At 38.8% G+C, this 20,952-nt stretch overlaps 1 long non-coding RNA gene across 1 annotated transcript in view; it reads right to left on the bottom strand.

The window, feature by feature from the left end:
* LOC123590688 overlaps nt 1-1,699 on the bottom strand; it is a 566,405-nt gene extending 564,706 nt beyond the window's left edge. The window contains exon 1 of the long non-coding RNA XR_006708927.1: nt 1,615-1,699. This is a non-coding gene — a long non-coding RNA (uncharacterized LOC123590688). The remainder of the gene's footprint in view (nt 1-1,614) is intronic.
* Between the last annotated feature and the right edge of the window lie 19,253 nt (nt 1,700-20,952).

Below are 20,952 nucleotides of genomic sequence, written 5' to 3'. Positions count from 1 at the left end.
AATTATTAGAGTAAAAATGAAATTGAGGATTCAGAGAAAATTTTGCATATATCCTAGTAAGAAACTTTTCTGAAAGCAGGCACATTGAGAGGATTTTAAACTGCTTTTCAGTTGATGTAGGTGGTAGGTTATCCAACGTATAGCTTGTTAACTGACTCTTTGTTTCAGGCCACAGTTTCCAAAGTGTGGTCCACAGAACACTAGCTCATGGGTAATTAATATACTCTACGAATAAAGGGTTCTTTGCTCACATGGGTTTGCAAAAATTTTTAAGATAGACAAAGTTAAACAGAATTATTAGTGTAATACTTTGCCTAACTTCTAAGATGGAAAAATTTCAAAGGAGATTGAGAAGGTAGAATTTCACAAATTAATTTTACCAGTAATTCTCTCAAGGTACCCTCTGACAGGATTACTCCTCTATGAAACAAACTTTAGGAAACAAAGTATTGACATACACTTATGGGTCCATATTGCTGAAGTATTTTCAGAAATTTCATACAGTACTTCCTATTGTTTTGTGAGAGATTTTTCTCAAGGAAAAACGACTTGTAAAGAAGGGTCTATCTAGAAAGCTAATCTTATTGGCTGATGAAAGAAGTTTCAGTATCTACACGTCTATTAAGTAAAACTGATACACTGTTATATTAGTTTCAGGTGTACAACATATTAATTTGACACCTCTATACATTATGGAGTGTTCACCAGGAAAAGTGTAGTTACCATTTTCATCAGTATTACAATTTTATTGACTATGTTCCTTGTGCCATACTTTTCATCTCTGTGATACGTATTTTACAACTACCCTTTTGCATTTATTTTATAACGACCCCTTGGCTCAATCTGTAGCCTTCCTTCCAGTTTGTGTAAAATTTCAAAAGAAAATTTTTTTCTTATTTTCAAGATCAATTTAAAATTTAACAAGAAAGCTTATATGAAGTCATTTAATGAGGTCCAAAATATTTAATTTCAACATCTGACTTCTATGAACACACAATGGAACCCAGAAGGCAGCTGCATTAACTATTTAAAGCACTCAAAGAAAACACCTGTCGAGCAAGAATCCTATTTTCCAAAAACAAAGACAAAATAAAGACATTCCCAAATAAAAACTGAAAGAATCTGTCGGTAGCAGATAACCCTTATAAGAAATACTAAAGTTGTTAGGCTGAACGCAATGACTCCTGACAGTACTTCTAATCAACGTGAAAAACCGCAAAGCACAGATAAAGGTCATTAGGTAATTAGTAAAACGCAGTATGAACGTTCTCCTTTCTTACCTGATTTACAAAAGCAATTGTTTAACAAGCATCTACATATGCATACATAAAGTTTTTTATTATATATATGTTTTAAACATCCTTCCTTCCCTTGGTACTTCACATTTCCAGAGCCACCTACCTTCTCAGTTGTGTTCCATTACCAACTCTGTCTTCCTTCTGATCCTCATTTGCAGAACTTCGTTGAATGGCGAAACTTAACTCTGTCACATTTTGAAACCCAAACCAAGAAACCTCTCCATTCCATACTCCCATTAGCTACCACGTGGCCCTTTCCATTCACAATAGGAGTTACGAAAAGTTTTGTCTCTTCTTGCTTCCGCCGTGGACTCACCTCTTAACTCCCTTCGGTCCGCGCTGCTCACATCACCTCCAAAAGAGCTCTTTCCGAAGTTGCGAAGGATGGGCTGGGACCCGGCGGGCTGGGACTTGCTGAACACCCGGTGGCCTCCGACAAAGGCGGAAGCAGCTTCGCGACTGCAGCGCCGAGACCACGCGACCCCGAGACCACGCGGCCAGAAGCAGCCTATTCTCGCGAGATCTCAGGAGATGCACGCGGCCCCGTGACTCCCGGGATGAGAAGCACGTCCGTGCCCAGGTGGGGCAGGTTCTCGTGGGCGGAGTTTGGTTCACGCCACTTACCACGCGATCCGCGGTGCTCGTGGGCTCCTCAACCACCCTGCAGTCAGAGTCGCTGAGTCACAGCGCGGGGCGCCTGGCGTCAAGGGCCCCGGGCGGATATGCGAGGACGCAGTCTCGCTGATGCTGCTGTGCACAGGAGGTGCCGCCCGAGGCCAGACTGGGGAGCGGACTGTGCATGGCCCGCTGCAAAACTGTACCCTTCCAGAACCCCCTGGAGGCCCAATACGGTGTCTGTCAACGTCCAAGGCCAGCAGCAACCAGAATGCACACTTGCAGTCTTAAGTACGGTCCAAAGAAGACCCGAACGGGAGGGAGACTGCCTGATAACACGTGGCCTTTCCGCTTAGGCCGCCTTCCACCGTGCGTTGGCACCCATCCTCCACTTTCTGCTCTTCCTGCAGACGTGAGTACAGTGCGTGCCAAAGACGACTTGCCTCTGTGTCCACACCAACCCCAGACCATGTTACCCTCCACCTGCCTAGGGCCTCCATTCGCTAAGGGAGCAGGCTGCCGCAACTCTGCCCTGGGCCTGGGTACAAGCGGATTTAGGGTCGGCGGGGGCTTGGCGGGACTCCATCCCGGTTGCCCTGGACAAAGGCTCATGGAACCTTAGGCTGGGCAGTGCACCGGACACCCACATTGCGCGGGCACACACCAGCCTTCCGAACCATGGCAGAGTAGACGTTCTCACCACTAGGTCTGGGCAAGATGGCCTGAGGTCAAATTGAGAGCAAGGAAAAAATACCTCTTGCTCCAGGAATCCAAGGTATACTACGGAGTACCCAGTGTAGGCTGCTCCGAAGGCACCTTGGGCTCTGAGTCATGCACACTGCTCCCCAGAAAAAGCTACATGTTCGGCCAAACAGTGCACTTTACTGCAGTGCAAGAAAAAATAAACATGTACAAACGTACGTGCCCACACTCACTCACGCACGAATACAAACACCCAGGCACTCATGCACAACCTTATGGCCAGTTGTTTCTCGACAGCTGCTAGATAAGAAATCTAAAGCCTGTTTTTGCCTCATCACTTAACTTGACTTTTCAGCAGAATTTAACAACTTGAACACTCCCTACGTCTTTAAATACTATTTTCCATGTTTTTATATATTTGACGCAGTATTCTCCTGCTTTATTTCTCGCCACTAACACAGTCACTTCTTCCCAGCGTCCATTGGACCATTTTATTCAGCTTTTCAGGCATCAATTTCCTCAACACACAGCTCCGCTCATTCTTTTCTTCCTCCTCAGGTCGTCTTAGCTGAGTCATCATAATTTATATATATACATACTGACATGTTTATACATGTATGTATATATATGTATATACACATGTATAGATTTTGATATGTATCTATAAGTATTTCAATATATATGAGTTCAATATATATGATTTCAGTATATATATATATAGTTTAAGATATGCTTTGATATCATGATTTCTATATATGTATATAATTTAAGATATGCCTTCATTGACTCTGGTTCCAGGATCGTTTCTCCACTGGCCTGAGTGTCATTGCCACTTGGGTGTTTCATCAAGTGTTATGTTTTTGCCTCTTACCTCAGCTCTAAACTCACCCGCTGTGCTCTTCTTGGTGACAACTCTGGGGCTCTGAAGCCACATTTCTTCTTGGCCAACTGGATTCCTCGTAGGCTCTGCAAATAGGGGGGTTGGGCCTGACTGAAGGCCGGGGAAAGGAAGAGTCTCAACCCTGTTTTCTCTCTGCGTGAGCGTTTGCTTCTGACGGACTGACTGACGTTTTGTTTGAGGTTCCTATCAGTGTGGATGCTTCTTCCCTCCAGCAACAGAACGTCTTTCCTGCACCAGCAACTGAAACCATTTGCATGTTTCCTAATACTTGGAAGAAGAGCTTCCACTCAGAGAAGCCAGAAAAGGTGTCAGTGTCCACTTCTCAGGCCTACAGGAGCCCAGTCTTTGAGTTCAGAAACGCTCCAGGCCATTTGAGGTACCCCCCCCCCCAGAGGTGACTTTTTGGTTTTCTGAGACCCTCCCCTGCAATCCTGCGTTTTTCTTGGTGTTCCTCGTATTTCCTCATCTGGAAGGATGGCAGCTATTTCTGCACCTTACACCTCTGGGGTGTCTTCATTGTTTCTCTTTACCTTTTCATTTCTTAATTTGTATCTACTTTAATATTCTTTGTTAATTCTCCGTGTTGAAACGGTGGGTATGTTTCTGTCTTCTCATTGGACTTTAACTGATACACATGCTTAAAGTCCTCCGAACTTAATGTTTCTAACTCACGATTTGCCCTCACAGCCCGACCCTCTCTCAGCATTCGTTACCTTAATGCATGGCATCTTCCTTCACTCAGTTGTGCAAGCATGGATAGACAATTCACCCTTGACCGTCCCCCCTCCCTGATCACATCCCTCGTACAGCCCGTCAGATCGTCTCAGTGTTACTTTTTCCCTCTTGTGAATCCATCCTTTTTCCACCTCCACAGTCACCACCATATTTAAAGCTGTCATTGTTTCTTGCTAGATTAAAACAAAAGTTTTCTAGGGGCACCTGGGGGACTCGGTCGGTTGAGCAGCCGGCTTCAGCTCAGGTAATGATCTCACGGATAGTGAGTTCGAGCCCCGCGTCGGGCTCTGTGCTGACAGCTCAGAGCCTGGAGCCTGTTTCAGATTCTGTGTCTCCCTCTCTCTGACCCTCCCCCGTTCATGCTCTGTCTCTCTCTGTCTCAAAAATAAATAAACGTTAAAAAAAAATAAAAAAAAGTTTTCTTACTATGTTTTGTTTTTCCTTTTTCTTTTGAAGCCCAGATCTGACTCCAGCTGTTCAGTGGCTTCTCTTTGCTCTAAGAATGGAACAAAATCCTCATAGAGGTTACAGGGCTCTTCGTGGCTATGTTCCTCCCTGATATGTATCCTTTATTCCCATGGTTCTGTGACCAGCTGTGCTGGACTGCTTTCAAAACTTTCTCAAATTCACGGTGTTCTCTCCTAGGCTCTTTACTCTTCCTCCACCTCTATCTAGAATGTTCTCCCTGAGATCTCCCTTTTGCTATTTGACAGTCACTCGCATTTCAGAGCTCAGGTTGAGTTTTCTTGGGCAAACCTTGTTTAATATCTGGTATAACTTAGTTTCTTTTGTTCTATAATATTAAAGCATCAGATTCTCCTCTATCATGGTTCATATCCAACATACTATATATCATCTCTGATTACTGGATCCGTATCTATCTCATGTCATAGATTGTCAGTTCCATGAAACCGGAATCTTGTTAACCATTGCATTCCCAACACTTAGCAACACAAAAGTGACAGGTTCACATCAGATATTTGTTAAATGAAGAATATATGAATTTGTGAATAATCATAATGTAAAAGAAGTGCCTTATGGATGGAAATCTACATTCGAAACAAAGAGACACTGGTGCTCCCTTTCATATGGGAGGTAGACTTTGTTTATTGTAATCAATGCCTTTTTAATCCAAAAAGTATTTTTTCTCTGAGATTATAATAGTATTTTCAATAGTTTATTTTCAGTTAGTTTAATTCAATTAACGTTGTTAATATACATTTAGTGGTGAAATTATAACCGATGACCAACCTCTAGGTATGTTAAGAGGATAAATGTGGATATAAAAGCCTGATAATTTTAAGTCTAGCCAGTAGCAAACATATTACAATAGCTACTTTTATAGACGAACATCTTTACATGTTATTTACAGAAGGGAAAATTGAGATCAAACGCACTATCACTCTGGAAATCCCACCATAGTAATGAAACCAAATATGTTTGCTGGGAAAGGATGTCTGTTAGAAAAAGAAAGCAAGAATATATCTTAGAAGGAAGATGCAATTTCAAATATATTCAAGGTGTTTTTTTTTTCATTTTAAGCAAGCATTTGAGTACCAATTGTGTTTAATAATGAGTTTTTTTTTTTTAATTTTCATTATCCAAACTGACATACAGTCTATATACACAGATATCCTCTACATAATGTTTGTCATTCTGTTGGCCAGTATCTTGAAGTCTGAGTTCAAATCTAGTGAACAATTTCTCTTATATTCTAGTGATAATTTAAGAAGTTAGAAATGTAATTTTTCTAGTAGGAAAATAAAAAGACCAAACACATTTAACATATAAAAGCGGGGCAAGAAACAAAATTATTAGTTATGTTTATTTTTCATAAAAATATCACTTAGAAAAAGTTCACAAAAAGTAAAAAAAAAAAGTTTGGATCATTAGTTTTGTGCCCTACAGGCAAGTTTCAAAACATGTCTTTCCTATTGTCCCCTTTCACTGTCTCCTTTCAATCATTATAAAGAGAGGGGGGCAAAAATATATCTTTCATAATGGTAAGCATTAAATAGTAAAAAAAATAAAGTCTAACTATGGTTTAATTACTTGGAAATTAAAAATTGCATTTCTATAATTGTAAGAATTTAAATAATATATAGTGCTATTTGAGGAAAATATTGACATACTGTGCAGTTTTGCAATTCTACTGTTATATGGAATATTTAAACCAGTTTTCTGAAAGCTAAGGGAATATCTGTTGTAATAGTCTTCTGCATGTGGTACATAGTAATTCACACACAGGTATCTCGACTTTCTGCAGAAAAATCTTACGTTTTTTTTTTTTCTTGTGTGAATTCAATCTCCTGTTATCCTTAGGGAATATTTTAGATACTATGGTAGGAGACAACTGTATTGATGAGAGACTACAGAGTAATGTGGGCCAGCCAGACTTTTGTAAATTCCAAGGTAAAGATAGAAATAGCCCAAGATTTTTGAAATATTTGTACAAGAATAGCTCTTGGATGTCCTAGTGAAAATGACTTGTTGGAGATCTGAGGATACCACAGAGGAGAAGGCGAAAATTGGAGTGGGGTATTGTAAGAGCTTTGGTTAAGTCTGAAAACAGAAGATGTCTGTTTAAAGAATTTTGCAAGAAATTTTGAGTATAAGCAGCATCGGTTTTGAAGAAAATGCCAGGTGACTACTTCTGCAGTTGAAAAATGCTATCCCTGGGCCTATTCCCATAACTTACAGCTACATTTCATAACTTACAAAATGGGAATAAATATTCTATTTATTCAATATTTATTACATGTTTAGATACAACATACTAAATTGCTCCCCTACCAGATCATTTTATACTATAACTTGAACTGAGTGAATGCACTTGAAAGAATTAGCTTTCCGATTAGAAAAAAAAATCTATAGAAAGATTTTATAATTTTAAAGTTACTAAGTTTTGGTTGTTGTTGTTGTTGTTGTTGTTGTTTTTCTCCCCCCTTGCCTGGTTTGTGGCTTTCTATCTATAGCTCCCAACAGCCACCTTGATTTTGTGAATTAACCTTTAATAAAGTCAATCACGGGGGGTGGAGGCGGGCTGGGGGGCTCAGTCGGTTGAGCGTCTGGCTTCAGCTCAGGTCATGATCTCGCAGTCTGTGAGTTCAAGCCCCGTGTCGTCGGGCTCTGTGCTGACACCTCAGAGCCTGGAGCCTGCTTGGGATTCTGTGTCTCCCTCTCTCTCTGCCCCTCCCCCGCTCATGCTCTTTCTCTCTCTCTCTGTCAAAAATAAATAAACATTAAAAAAGAAGTCAATCACTGGGATGGTAGAGCAGAAAACTTGAAAACGTCTAGTCTCTTCATTATAGCAGCCCCAAACTACCATACCAGCTTGCAGACTTTAAATCATGTGGGATGGGGAGGAGAATATGTGGGCGTGGGTTGTGGTATATTGTTCTAGGCCTGCTACTGAGGACTGAGTGTGTCACCCCACAATTTATATGTGAAACCTTATGCCCAGTATGGTGGTATTAGGAGACAGGATTTGGGGAGATCATGGTCACGGGCTGTTCATAGTTGGGTTAGTGCTTGCTCTCACTCTCTGTCTATTCCATGTGAGGGTACAAAGTGGTCATCAGCAAACCAGGAAGAAGATTCTCCCCAGCAATGAAATCTAGTGGCACTTTGATCTTGGACTTGCAGCCTCCAGAACTGTGTGAAATAAACTCTGTTGCTTAAGCTCCCCAGTGGTGGCATCTTTGTTATAGCAGCCCAAATGAACTGAGACAACTACAAAGTGCTGCAGACCTGGTGGCCTGAACAGCAGATGTTTATTTTCTCATAGTTCTGGAGGCTGCAAGTCCAAGGTATTGGCAGGTTTGTTTTCTCCCCAGGCCTCTCAGAGGACCATGGTCTTGCTTCCTCTTCACAGCATCTTCCCTCTGTGTGTGTGTGTGTGTGTGTATGTATGTATGTGTATGTATGCCTGGTGTTTCTCTGAATGACCTAATCTCTTCTTCTAAGGACACCATTGAATTAGGGCACATCCTAATAGCCTCGTTTTATCTTAAGGACCTTTTAAAGGCTCTGTCTCCAAATACAGTCATTCTAAGGTGCTAAAGTTTAGGGCTTCAACAGATACGTTTTGGGGTGCGGGACACAATTCAGTTCATGAGAGCGCATACCTGCTTCTGATTTGTTTAAAGTACTTTTATTTTGGAGGTTTGTTCTTAGCCAAGTATAATACTGATACAAAGAATGCACACAGGCATATTGTTTATAGATGTATAGGTTATAACCCTGCTAAAACTTAAAACAGAAATAACAAAAGTTTGTAATACTAAACTGTTTGTGTTATAAGCCTTTCTGTTTATTTAAAGTCCTGTGCATGTATTATGTTGATTAAAAACTGGCAAATTAAAAAAAAATAACTTGCTCAAAATTATCATTAAACTTGGTAGAACTGGTATGCTGCATTTCAGATTTATTTTTAGGAAACACAGTTGAGTTAATATGTTGTCAGGTGTTCTCTGTTATCCTCTCTGGTGGTCAGCATACTTTATGGTGCCTTGGAGAAAAAAACAAATGTATGTAATCTCCGCATCTGATTCTCATATAGTGTCAATGAGCAACAAAATAATAACCTGTGTAGGGCTAGCTCATACACTAAAATGAAAGTGTGAAAAAATGCAAATGTCATAGTATCAGCAGTGATATTAAAGAGAAAATATGTAAATTTTACTATATTGGAAAATAGTTTGAGAATTGTTTTCGACTATTAATGTATGAGTTCTCTAGTGATCACAAAGTAGTCTGTTTATAGCTTTTATGGTTTTCATTTCACTGTAACTGAATATCATCTTTCCTTGTTTGACATAATGTCTGTTTTTCCTTATTAGTCAGAAATTGAGTTAATCACTTTAGTTTTGTATTTTGTAAGTTATTTTTCTAACTTTTGTTCTTATATTCTTTTATTATACAATGTCCTCGATTTGGTAACAAATCCTTGATGCAACATAAGTGCTACTACACAAAATATACTCAATCTTTTACCTTCACTCTCTTTCCCGTCCCCACACATCAATATTGTAAATTTCTTGTTGCGATCCTCTACCATTTCTGCAGATAAAGAAACTGTGGTTGGGGCCCCTGGGTGGCTCCGCTGGTTAAGTGTCAGACTTCAACTCAGGTCATGGTCTCCTGGTTTGTGAGTTCAAGCCCTGCATCGGGCTCTGTGCTGACAGCTCAGAGTCTGGAGCCTGCTTGGGATCTTGTGTCTCCTCCTCTCTCTGACCCTCCCGTCCTCATGCTCTGTCTCACTCTGTCTCTCAATAATAAATAAACTAAAAAAAAAAGAAAAAAGTGTGGTTGAGAGACTTTGGGAAATTTTATGTTGCATGATTTGTAGGTAGTAAATCAAAATTCAGAATCAGAGGTTTTGGTTCCAAAACACAAGATAAATATCACTGTCAAGGAAATTTTACAATATAGAAGATAGGAACACATAATAGATTATGGTAAGCATCAATATAAAAAAATGTGCCAGGAGTAGATCAGGAGCAGGTGACTTGAGTTTAGTTGGTGGGTGGGAGAAAGGACTAGCAATGAAAACATCCAGGTGGGTGGGTAACGAAGAAGTAATTGAAGTCAAGGACTCCAGTATGAACAGAGCTCAAAGGTTCATAAGTAAATACCATCTTTGAATGAAAGCAAATAATTTAGTGTAGCCAAAGCATGCTGTTGAGAGTGAAGGGGAGTAAAAACAAGTAAAATGAGAAGAATAGGCTGAAATTTTATCATGAGTAGTAATAAGTGCTTTGATAAAGTAATTTAAGTTTTTCATTCAGCAAGCAACAGCCTATGGAGTGTTTTCTGGTTTTTTTTCTTACCTTTTTTTTTTAAATAAGTATTACTTGATCATACCTGAAAGAGAAATATTTATAAAGATGAATATAGTATTATGGAGTGTAGATTAGAGATGGCATAAACATTGTATCAAGCAGACTAGTTAGAATACAGTAAGGTTCAGAATATATGATGTAGAAGTCATAAACCAGGGCACTGGTGGGAGAAATAGAGGATACTAGAAATGTTTTAGAGGTTGTATTGACAGGACTTAGTGATTAACCAAGAGAAGGAAGAGTCATACATGATCCAGTGGAAAACATTCACTGATGCCGGATATTTAATGGGGAGCATGTTGTGGACAGGTTGAGATTGAAGACCCTCGTGACCTTAAGGCTAAAATTCCAGCAGGTAGGGTGAACATCGCAGAAGGTATTTGGGCTTTATGACTGATCATCTTATTTAAAGTCACAACTCCCTTGAAGCCCTTATCCATGTTTTATTCCTACTAAAATGTGTTTTATTCACCCCAAGGCATGTTTCTCTGCGCTGGCACATGTCCAAAATTGGATGTGGCTTGCTATCTATGGAGTCCTACAATTTAATTGTTTGTAAGATACATCAAATAGCAATGTGTCTCACAGGTGGTGCATCTTCTATTTGATGAAATCCACCATATGCTTTATTTATTTATTTATTTATTTATTTATTTATTTGGGTCTCCCTTTACTAGAATGTGAGCTCAGTAAGGACAGTGTTTTTGTTGTTGTTTTGCTTTCCATTTTGTCCAGTTCTGTATCTGCAATGCCTCAGTGTCTGCTACATACCAGGTGCTCAGGAAATAGCTGTTGGATGAATAAATAACACAGACTTTTTTCTTCAATTGAATCTGGGAAAGGAGAGATGAAATACATGTAGGGAAATGAGAAGAATTGAATGTTGATAACTTTTGACAAAGCTCAAGCATCAGGACGTATGAAATGCTTGCCAAGGTGGTAGAGATCTCTAGGGAAAGGAGGAAGACACTGCATCTCAGGGAAGCAGCATGAAGAGGTTGGTGCTTAGGTAAGGAGAGTGATATGTAACATACCTGTCATTTAGAATTCCTTTTAGAAGCCCTATGCAACAGATTAGGAATGGTGTTTCCATTGTTTAAGAGAGCTGCATGAGAAAAATTTTAGTCTAGGCTCAGAGAAGTTATCCTAATTGAAGATTTGTATAAATTATAACAGACAAGTTGGTAATTTTATATCTGATTTATACCAAACTTAAAGGTGTTAAACATATTCAGGAGACACACACACACACACACACACACACACACGGATAAGTCAATACATGTGAGAAACTTAAGTTGTACTCAAACAAAAGAAAGCCTTTCTCAAGAGAAAAGTGGTTTTTCCTACTGCAGAAGATGCATTTAAAACTAGCAGTTACATGGCAACATTTTGGCTCAAAATGGGAAGAATATTCCAAGAACTAGAACTGATTACTATTGGCAAGATCTGACTTAAAAAGTTGTGAAATGTTTAAACAGAGGCTACGTAGTACTTCTAAGAGATGGTATGGTACTCTAATCTCTTTCACCGAGATGTTTCTGCATTGCAAAATAGGATGGTAAATGATACATTTGCCCTTATGTATCAGGGAGATGCTGTCAGTGTAAAATACAAGTTACATTGGTTCATGTGTGATTATTCCAAGGATGTGAGTGGTTTTTGCCTCTAAGTAGTACAGAGTAAACCGTGGCCATGAACACATCAGCCACCAAATACAGTGTTGTACAAATTACCCATTTTCCTCTTGATCTTCCCCTTGACTGCCTTTGGCTTTGTGGTTGGTCTTTGCAGATCTTAGTGCACAAACTGTGTCCATATGTCCATTTTTCTCTTGACTCCGTAACTCAGCAGCCCAGCCTCTCTTAGTGTTTGGGTAGTCTTTTATAACTGGTCTTCCCCCAACACTGTTTAATGTGTGCTTTTGCAAAACATCAGGGTATTTGGGGAATACATATATCACATTACAACATTGGAAAGGAGGCTGGAGGGATGGACTGTAATTTTTATTCTAACTTGGAAGGTCCACAGTTAAAGAAGTACTCGCCTAACTAGACTGAATGAACATGAATTTGTTAAGACGAAAGAAACTTGAGATAACTGATCTTAATTGTTCATTTGCTAAAACTTGAAAGTTAATGCTAATATTTAAGTATAAACTAATTTGAAATTTGATAATTTTTACTATTCAGTCCAATGTATAAATGAAATCTGTCAGATTCCTTTAAAAAAAAACTTTACCAGGGGCACCTGGGTGGCTCAGTCGTTTAAGTGTCTGACTTGACTCAGGTCATGTTTTTACGGTTCGTAGTTTGAGCCCCACATCAGGCTCTGTGCTGACCGCTCAGAGCCTGGAGCCTGCTTCAGATTCTGTGTCTCCCTCTCTCTGGCCCTCGCCTGTCCGTGCTCTCTCTCTCTCTCAAAAATAAATAAACATTAAAGAAATTTTTTTTAATTAAAAAAAAAATAAAAACTTTACCAAACAATCTGTGCCATTTTGTGATTTTAGGGTATCTGTCCGCTGTTGGTGCTTCTACAAATGGTCCCAAATGTATAGGTTGTCCTGTAAAACATTAAGAATAGTCCTGATAATTATCTCAGAAAAACTTACATGTTTGCTGAGGGAATGCTATGAAAAGAGAAAGTACACACTTCAACTTTAAGGATCTATTTAATTGAAGGATATCAGTGTTTGCTCCAATATTGGTCGTTTTTAAATTCTCTCAATGCATGTGTCTACAAATTCATCACTCTGAAGACTTTGCCTTTACCAGCAATAATTACTATTAGGGGACAAAAAAAAAAAGGGTAACCTAATTGCAAGTCAAATTCTCTGGATTAGCACTCAAGAACTTCTGTTTTCAGTGTATAGATTTTTCACCTCTTCGTTAGATTTATTGGTAGGTATCTTATGGGTTTTGGTGCAAATGTAAATGGGATTGATTGATTCCTTGATTTCTCTTTCTGTTGCTTCATTGTTGGTATATAGGGATGCAACCGATTTCTGTGAATTGATTTTATATCCTGCAACTGTACTGAATTCATGAATTGGTTCTAGCAGTTTTTTGATGGAATCTTTTGGGTTTTCCCTATAGAGTATCATGTCATCTGCAAAGAATGAAAGTTTGACCTCCTCCTGGCCGATTTGGATGCCTTTTATTTCTTCGTGTTGTCTGATTGCCGAGGCTAAGACTTCCGATACTGTGTTGAATAACAGTGGCGAGAGTGGGCATCCCTGTCTTCTTCCTGACCTTAGGGGGAAAGTTCTCAGTTTTTCCCCATTGAGGGTAATATTAGTGTTGGGTCTTTTGTATATGGCTTTTATGATCTCGAGGCATGATCCTTTTCTCCCTACTTTCTTGAGGGTTGTTATCAAGAAAGGATGCTGTATTTTGTCAAATGCTTTCTCTGCATCTATTGACAGGATCATATGGTTCTTGTCTTCTCTTTTATTGATGTGATGAATCACATTGATTGTTTTGTGGATCTTGAACCAGCCCTGCGTCCCAGGTATAAATCCCACTTGGTCGTGATGAATAATTTTTTTTAATGTATTGTTGGATTCAGTTGTCTAATATCTTATTGGGGATTTTCACATCCACTTTCATCTGAGAAATTGGTCTATAGTTCTCCTTTTGGATGTAACAGTTACTTTGTTTTGTGAGCCATGAATTAGGAGAATTACTCATCTGGTGATGTTGCAAATGCTGATAACCTGTAGCACTAAATGATTTTCTTTAAATTTTTTTGATGCTTATTAATTTTTGAGACAGAGCATGAGCAGGGGAGAGGCCAGAGAGAGAGACACACAGAGAATCCAAAGCTGGCTCCAGGCTGTGAACTATCAGCATAGAGCCAGACACAGGGCTCAAATTCACAAACTGTGTGATGATGACCTTAGCTGAAGTTGGACGCTCAGCTGACTGGGCACCTCCCAGGTGCCCCCACTAAATGACTTTATTGTAGACTGAAAGAATTACCTGCATTTCTTCAGGACCTGCTTGTTTTCTATCTTACAACTACATAGTAAGTTTCTATCCTGTCCTCCTAATATTACTGATTTCCTCTAACACTCTTTTGGGAATATGTTCCTGCTTGTGGAATCCCTGAGTGGTGAGTTAATTATACTGGTGAACAAAAAGTACTTACCTTCTGAGGGGCCACCATCATAGCAGATCACCATGTGGCCTAGGGGACAGAGCATGGGACTAGAAATTAGATTCCATTTCTAGTCCCCACCTTTCCCACCTCCTGACTCAGTTGATGCTTTTATCACTCTGGACTTCTGCTAGTTCCTTTGTAATATGAGGTGAACTAGATTGGCAGTTCTTTTTTTTTTTTTAATCCAAGTTATTTAAATCCAAGTTAGTTAACATATAGTGTAATAATGATTGCGGGAATAGAATTTAGTGGTTCATCACCTACATATAACACCCAATGCTTATTCCAACAAGTGCCCTGCTTAATGCTCCTTGCCCATTTAGCCCATCCTCTACCCAACACCCCTCCAGAAACCCTCAGTTCTCTATATTTAAGAGTCTCTTATGGTTTATCTCCCTCTCTGTTTTTATATTATTTTTGCTTTCCTTCCTTTGTGTTCATCTGTTTTGTATCTTGAATTCCACATATGAGTGAGGTCATATGATATTTGTCTTTCCCTGACTGACTTATTTCACTTAGCATAATGTATTCTAGTTCTATCCATGTTGCAAATGGCAAGATTTCATTCTTTTTGATTGCTGAGTAATATTGCATTGTGTATATGTACCCCATCTTCTTTATCCGTTCATCCGTCGATGGACGTTTGTACTTTTTCCATACTTTGGCTATTGTTGATAGTGCTGCTATGAACATTGGGGTGCATGCACCCTTTTGAATCAGCACTCCTATATCCTTTGGATAGATACCTAGTAGTGCAATTGCTGAATCATAGGATAGTTGTATTTTTAATTTTTGGAGGAACTTCCATACCGTTTTCCAGAGTGGCTGCACCCGTTTGCATTCCCACCAGCTGTGTAAAATGGTTCCTTTCCTCCACATCCCCACCAACATCTATTGTTGCCTGAATTGTTCGTTTTAGCCATTCTGACTGGTGTGAGGTGGTATCTCATTGTGGTTTTGATTTGTATTTCCCTGATGATGAGTGATGTTGAATATTTTTTCCATGTTAAGCATGTTTCATCTGTTTTCATGTGTGTTAGCTATCTGGATGTCTTTGGAAAATATCTGTTCATGTCTTTTGCCCGTTTCTTCACTGGATTATTTGTTTTTTGGGTGTTGAGTTTGATAAGTTCTTTATAGATTTTGGATACTAGCCCTTTATGTGATGTTTCATTTGCAAATATATTCTCCCATTCCATCATTTGCCATTTAGTTTTGCTGTTTCCTTTGCTGTGCAGAAGCTTTTTATCTTGATGAGGTCCCAATAGTTCATTTTTGCTTTTATTTCCCTTATATCCAGAGATGTGTCAAGTCTGAGTTGCTGCAGCCAAGGTCAAAGAGGTTTTTTCCTGTTTTCTCCTCTCAGAGTTTGATGGCTTCCTGTCTTATGTTTAGGTCTTTCATCCATTTTGACTTTATTTTTGTGTATGGTGTAAGAAAGTGGTCCAGGTTCATTCTTCTGCATGTCACTGTCCAGTTTTCCCACCACCATTCACTGAAGAGATGATATTATTCTACTGGATATTTTTTCCTTCGTCAAAGATTAGTTCCACATGTTCATGAGTCCATTTCTGGGTTCTCTATTCTGTTCCATTGATCTATGTGTCTGTTCTTGTGCCAGTACCATACGGTCTTGATGATTACAGCTTTGTAATACAGCTTGTAGTCAGGATTGTGATGTCTCCAGCTTTGGTGTTCTTTTTCAGGATTGCTTTGGCTATTCTGGGTCTTTTCTGGTTCCATACAAATTTTAGAATTGTTTGTTTTAGCTTTGTGAAGAATACTAGTGTTATTTGTATAGGGATTGTGTTGAATATGTAGATTGCTTTGGGTGGTATTGACATTTTAACAATATTTGTTCATCCAGTCCATGAGCATGGAATGTGTTTCTATTGTTTTGTGTCTTCTTCAATTTCTTTTATAAGCTTTCTATAGTTCTCAGGGTATATATTTTTCACCTCTTTGGTTAGGTTTATTCCTAGGTATTTTACGTTTTTTGGTTTAATCATAAATGGGATTGATTCCTTAATTTCTCTTTCTGTTGCTTCACTGTTGGTATATAGGAATGCAACTGATTTCTCTGCATTGATTTTATATCCTGCAACTTTACTGAATTCATGAATAAGTTCTAGCAGTGTTTTGGTGGAATCTTTTGGATTTTCCATATAGAGTATTGTGTCATCTGCGAAGAGTGAAAGTTTGACCTCCCCCTGGCCAATTTGGATGCCTTTTATTTCTTTGTGTTGTCTGATTGCCGAGGCTAAGACTTCCGATACTGTGTTGAATAACAGTGGTGAGAGTGGGCATCCCTGTCTTTTTCCTGACCTTAGGGGGAAAGTTCTCAGTTTTTCCCCATTGAGGATAATATTAGCATTGGGTCTTTTGTACATGGCTTTTATGATCTCGAGGTATGCTCCTCCTATTCTTACGTTCTTGAGGGTTTTTATCAATAAAGGATGCTGTATTTTGTCAAATGCTTTCTCTGCATCTATTGACAGGATCATATGGTTCTTTTCCATCCTTTTATTAAAGTGATGAATCACATTGATTGGTTTGTGGATATTGATCCAGCCATGCATCCCAGGAATAAATCCTATTTGATCATGGTGAATAATTATTTTAATGTAGTATTGGATCTAGTTGACTAGTATCTTGTTGAGAATTTTGCCATCCATTTTCATCAGGGAACCTGGTCTGTAGCTCTCCTTTTTAGTGGGGTCTTTGTCTGGTTTTGGAAGCAAGGTAATGCTGGCTGTATTGACAATTCTTTAACTGGGATGACCTCAAAATCAACTCTGCAGCTTTACACAACGGACAAGTTGTTCCCCTTATGAGCTTCATGGTAAGGGTCTCAGCAGTGAAGCATCATCATATGTATTGTAGTGTCCTGGGTTCTGCTGATATTCACTAAGAGCTAAGAAACCTAGTTGTTTTCAGAGGACTTATCTAGCATTCTAATTAATGGCTCTTTGTATTTAACATTAGCATTAGAATAATGTTTAAGGTATCAAGTGAATATAACAGTTTGCATCCACAGATGAAACAAGAATTTAAAATCCAGTTGTGTCTCAATAATATATAATCAGTAAGTATCATTTATCAAAATGAGTGTGACATAGACCCTTCAGCTAGATCAAGGTGTAGAAAGAGATAGGGAAAGGGGAGAAATTTGGGGCAGGTTTTCATTTTTTTAAATTTATTTTTTAGTTTTGATTTTAGGAAAAGCAGCATTACAAGCAACATTACTTTTACTCCCGTAAGGAAAGAACTAGGTGAGCTATGTCATCATGAGAGAATAGGCTTCAGCAAAATGTTTTGCTCAGAGCCACCGTGGTCTGAGTGAGATGTGAGGGCAAGAAACAGATGTGCTTTGGCAGTGAGAGGACATCAGTAAGCACTGATGCTTTGGAATTGGTTTGCATTCCAGAATGTGTCAGAGTGAAGAAAGGACCCTAGTAGGGAAGAAAGACAATTAAAAAGTCCACTTAAGAACTCTGTCTGAGGAGTAAAGAGATTTTAACAGCAGAGTCTTATGTGGAGGGATCTCTGGAGAACTTTAGTAGGGAGTGGCCAGCTTGGGAGACAGTAAGGCTACTGTGTGAGAATAGTAAGTGAGAATATCCTGTGAGAGAAAAATAGGTCAGGGCCTGAGAATAGAAAGCTACTAGGTCAAGTAAAAACCACCTTCTCTTCTTCTCTTCCTGCCTAACCCAAGCAAAGGCTGGTAGAGTAGTTCTCTCACTGGGGAGGAGATTTTCTCAGGAAAGGAGCTCTAAGGAGAGATATGCCTCGTTTTCAAAGGCAGGCAGCCAGCCAGCGAGTACTACTCCAGTCTGGAGAGGAAAGATCATCGCTAACATTTGTAGGACCAAGGCAAGAATACAAATGAAGTCCACATGTGAGAGTTCTAAGTAAACTTTAATACATCAAGTTAGGTTCGAAATAATGTCCTCTTATCCTACTTTGACAAATCTAAGTAAACTTTAATACATCAAGTTAGGTTCGAAATAGTGTCCTCTTATCCTACTTTCACAAATCCTTTATAATGACAATATAAAACAAATATATTTAAATCTACAGTATTGTTATTTTGAAGTTGTTAAAATATCAAAGGTTATAGAATTAGCTACCAGTGTTCAGGATTGAGTGTTTAGGTGCTGGGCCAGCAATGGTAGGATGAGTAATCAAAAAATAACATGATCTACCAATTATTATAGATTTTCTTTAGAATGTATTTTTATTGCTTTTGTTTCAGAAAAGTCACTAATTATAATATTTAACATTTTAATATAAATCTACTGACAGTATTGCCAAATTAGACTACCTTTCTTGAATTACTATAAAAACATTTCCTTTTTTTTTTTTAAATTTTTTTTTTCAACGTTTATTTATTTTGGGACAAAGAGAGACAGAGCATGAACGGGGGAGGGGCAGAGAGAGAGGGAGACACAGAATCAGAAACAGGCTCCAGGCTCTGAGCCATCAGCCCAGAGCCTGACGCGGGGCTCGAACTCACAGACCGCGAGATCGTGACCTGACTGAAGTCGGACGCTTAACCGACTGCGCCACCCAGGCACCCCAAAATATTTCTTTTTTAAGTTTATTTTGAGAGAGAGTACATGCACATGTGCAAGTGGGTAAGGGGCAGAGAGAGAGGGAGAGAGAGAATCTCAAGCAGGTTCCACACTGTTAGCACAGAGCCCGATGTGGGATTGGATCTCCTGAACCGTGCATGACCTGAACTGAAATCAAGTGTTGGACTTTTAACCGATGGAGCCACCCAGGCTCTGCTTCTTTTTGGTTTGTAATTCTTACTTTAATTTAGGGAAACTTCACTTGGCTGACTGTAGCAATTTCAGGCAATAAAATTATCAATGCAATATTTATATCAGAATGAAATCATGTTAATACATGTGTTATAGAAATAATTGTGATGGGGGCACCTGGATGGCTCAGTTAGTTAAGCGGCCAACTCTTCATTTCAGCTTAGGTCAAAAGCTCACGGTTCATGAGATAGAGCCCCACATCAGGTTCTGCACTGACAGTGTGGAACCTGCTTCGGATTCTTTCTACCCCTCCTCTGCACGCACGCATGCTGTCTCTTTCTCTTTCTCTCTCTCAAAATGAATAAATAAACATTAAAAAATAATTGTGATGGACCAAATGTAATAAATTATAATGGGAAATACTGTATAATATTTTCATGTATCATATACATTATCAGTTTTTATTCTGTCAAAGTAATACCTAGATGTGTACAATTTGTGAAATATTGGTATCACCTTTCACAAATGTAGGTCCATCTATATCTGTTTATCATTTATATATCATCTTTTTATCTATCAAGATACTTTAGATTATTCTCAACTATTACTGCAAAATATTCTTAAGCTACTGTTGCAAGTGACTTTAATTTGTGAATACTTCCTGAACCATCAACTGAAACATAAAAGCAAGACAATACACGTTTAGTGCTACTAGAAAATAAGACCTCAGTATGCAAAAAAATCTCATTTAATACTTTCTGGAGAAGGATTTTCCACATTGATTGCTTTTTCTGTTATTGGAAAAGAAAGGTTAGGTGGTTGACCTGCAATCCATTTTTCTCCTGTTTTCATGGCTGATGTTTGCTTAGAGGTAGACAACACAGGGGACCCAAATACATTTTCTGGTAAACACGTTACTAACAGATATCTAGCCAACTTACTCATAGTTTTTTCTAATAAGGAGCCCTTGTCTCTGAGGTGCTTATAGTAGGATGATCCAATCTATACCGGTTCATTTACTCAAGCATTTCTACTACCGAGACGTCCTAGCAACCTCATGTGGTCTCTGTTTCTGACATCAGCAATGACACAAAGTTACATCATTGTGACATTCAGACACAGGTTTCTTTTGTCTCAAGAACATAGGATAAGAGAGTCAAATACATGAGTCACTGTGCCCTACATGGTATTAATCACAAGAGCAGATGTTTAGGGTTATGGATTATGCTTTTCCAGGCTTGAGTGCCAGACTCCCAGTGTGAAGCACCTATATATTAAATAAATGTAGTTAGTCCTTTTCGTGTGTGTGAAACATGAAGTCTAGGGCAGGGGCCACTCTTGTCTGGATCTCAGGGTGGTATTGGAACAGAAGAGGAAGAAAGTTTTACTTTGAATGAAGATGAAGTGTTTTTTAATTTTCTTGATTGAACATAATTAAGCTATATTTTGTGACATAGAATTGCCATATGATATCTATTTAATACTAAACAGAAAAACTAAGGATTTTCCCCCCAGTCTTGCTTCCCAAAGCAAAAGAAGTTGTTGCCACAGCCTAAATTTAAAAGTAGTATTGGGAGGAATAGGTAATAAAATTGTGTTCATCACATCACAGAGGCTCTGCACTCAACATACCAGTCATAAAGTCAGTATTTTCCCATCAAAGAAAGCAAATGTTGAGGACAATAATCATGGAAAGTAAATCTGAAGCCAGAAATAAGCTCATCCTAGTATGAAACCTGACCTCCTGGTAAAGATTAAATGAGAATCCTGTTTTCATCTTGCTGTACTCATTATGAGAATATTTTTCTCGATTCATCAGGTGAAATTTATTTAAGGGTCACTTTTTTCATGGTTTGTCTTTTTAACCTTTTCAGTGCTTTGGAATCAGATACTTGTAAATATTGCAACAGAGCTTAGATAAGATTATTTCC

Source organism: Leopardus geoffroyi, chromosome B4, assembly GCF_018350155.1.
Source record: "Leopardus geoffroyi isolate Oge1 chromosome B4, O.geoffroyi_Oge1_pat1.0, whole genome shotgun sequence".
NCBI lineage: Eukaryota > Metazoa > Chordata > Mammalia > Carnivora > Felidae > Leopardus > Leopardus geoffroyi.
The sequence above is the reverse complement of the archived record's forward strand: the minus strand, read 5'-3'. Positions and strand labels throughout refer to the sequence as shown.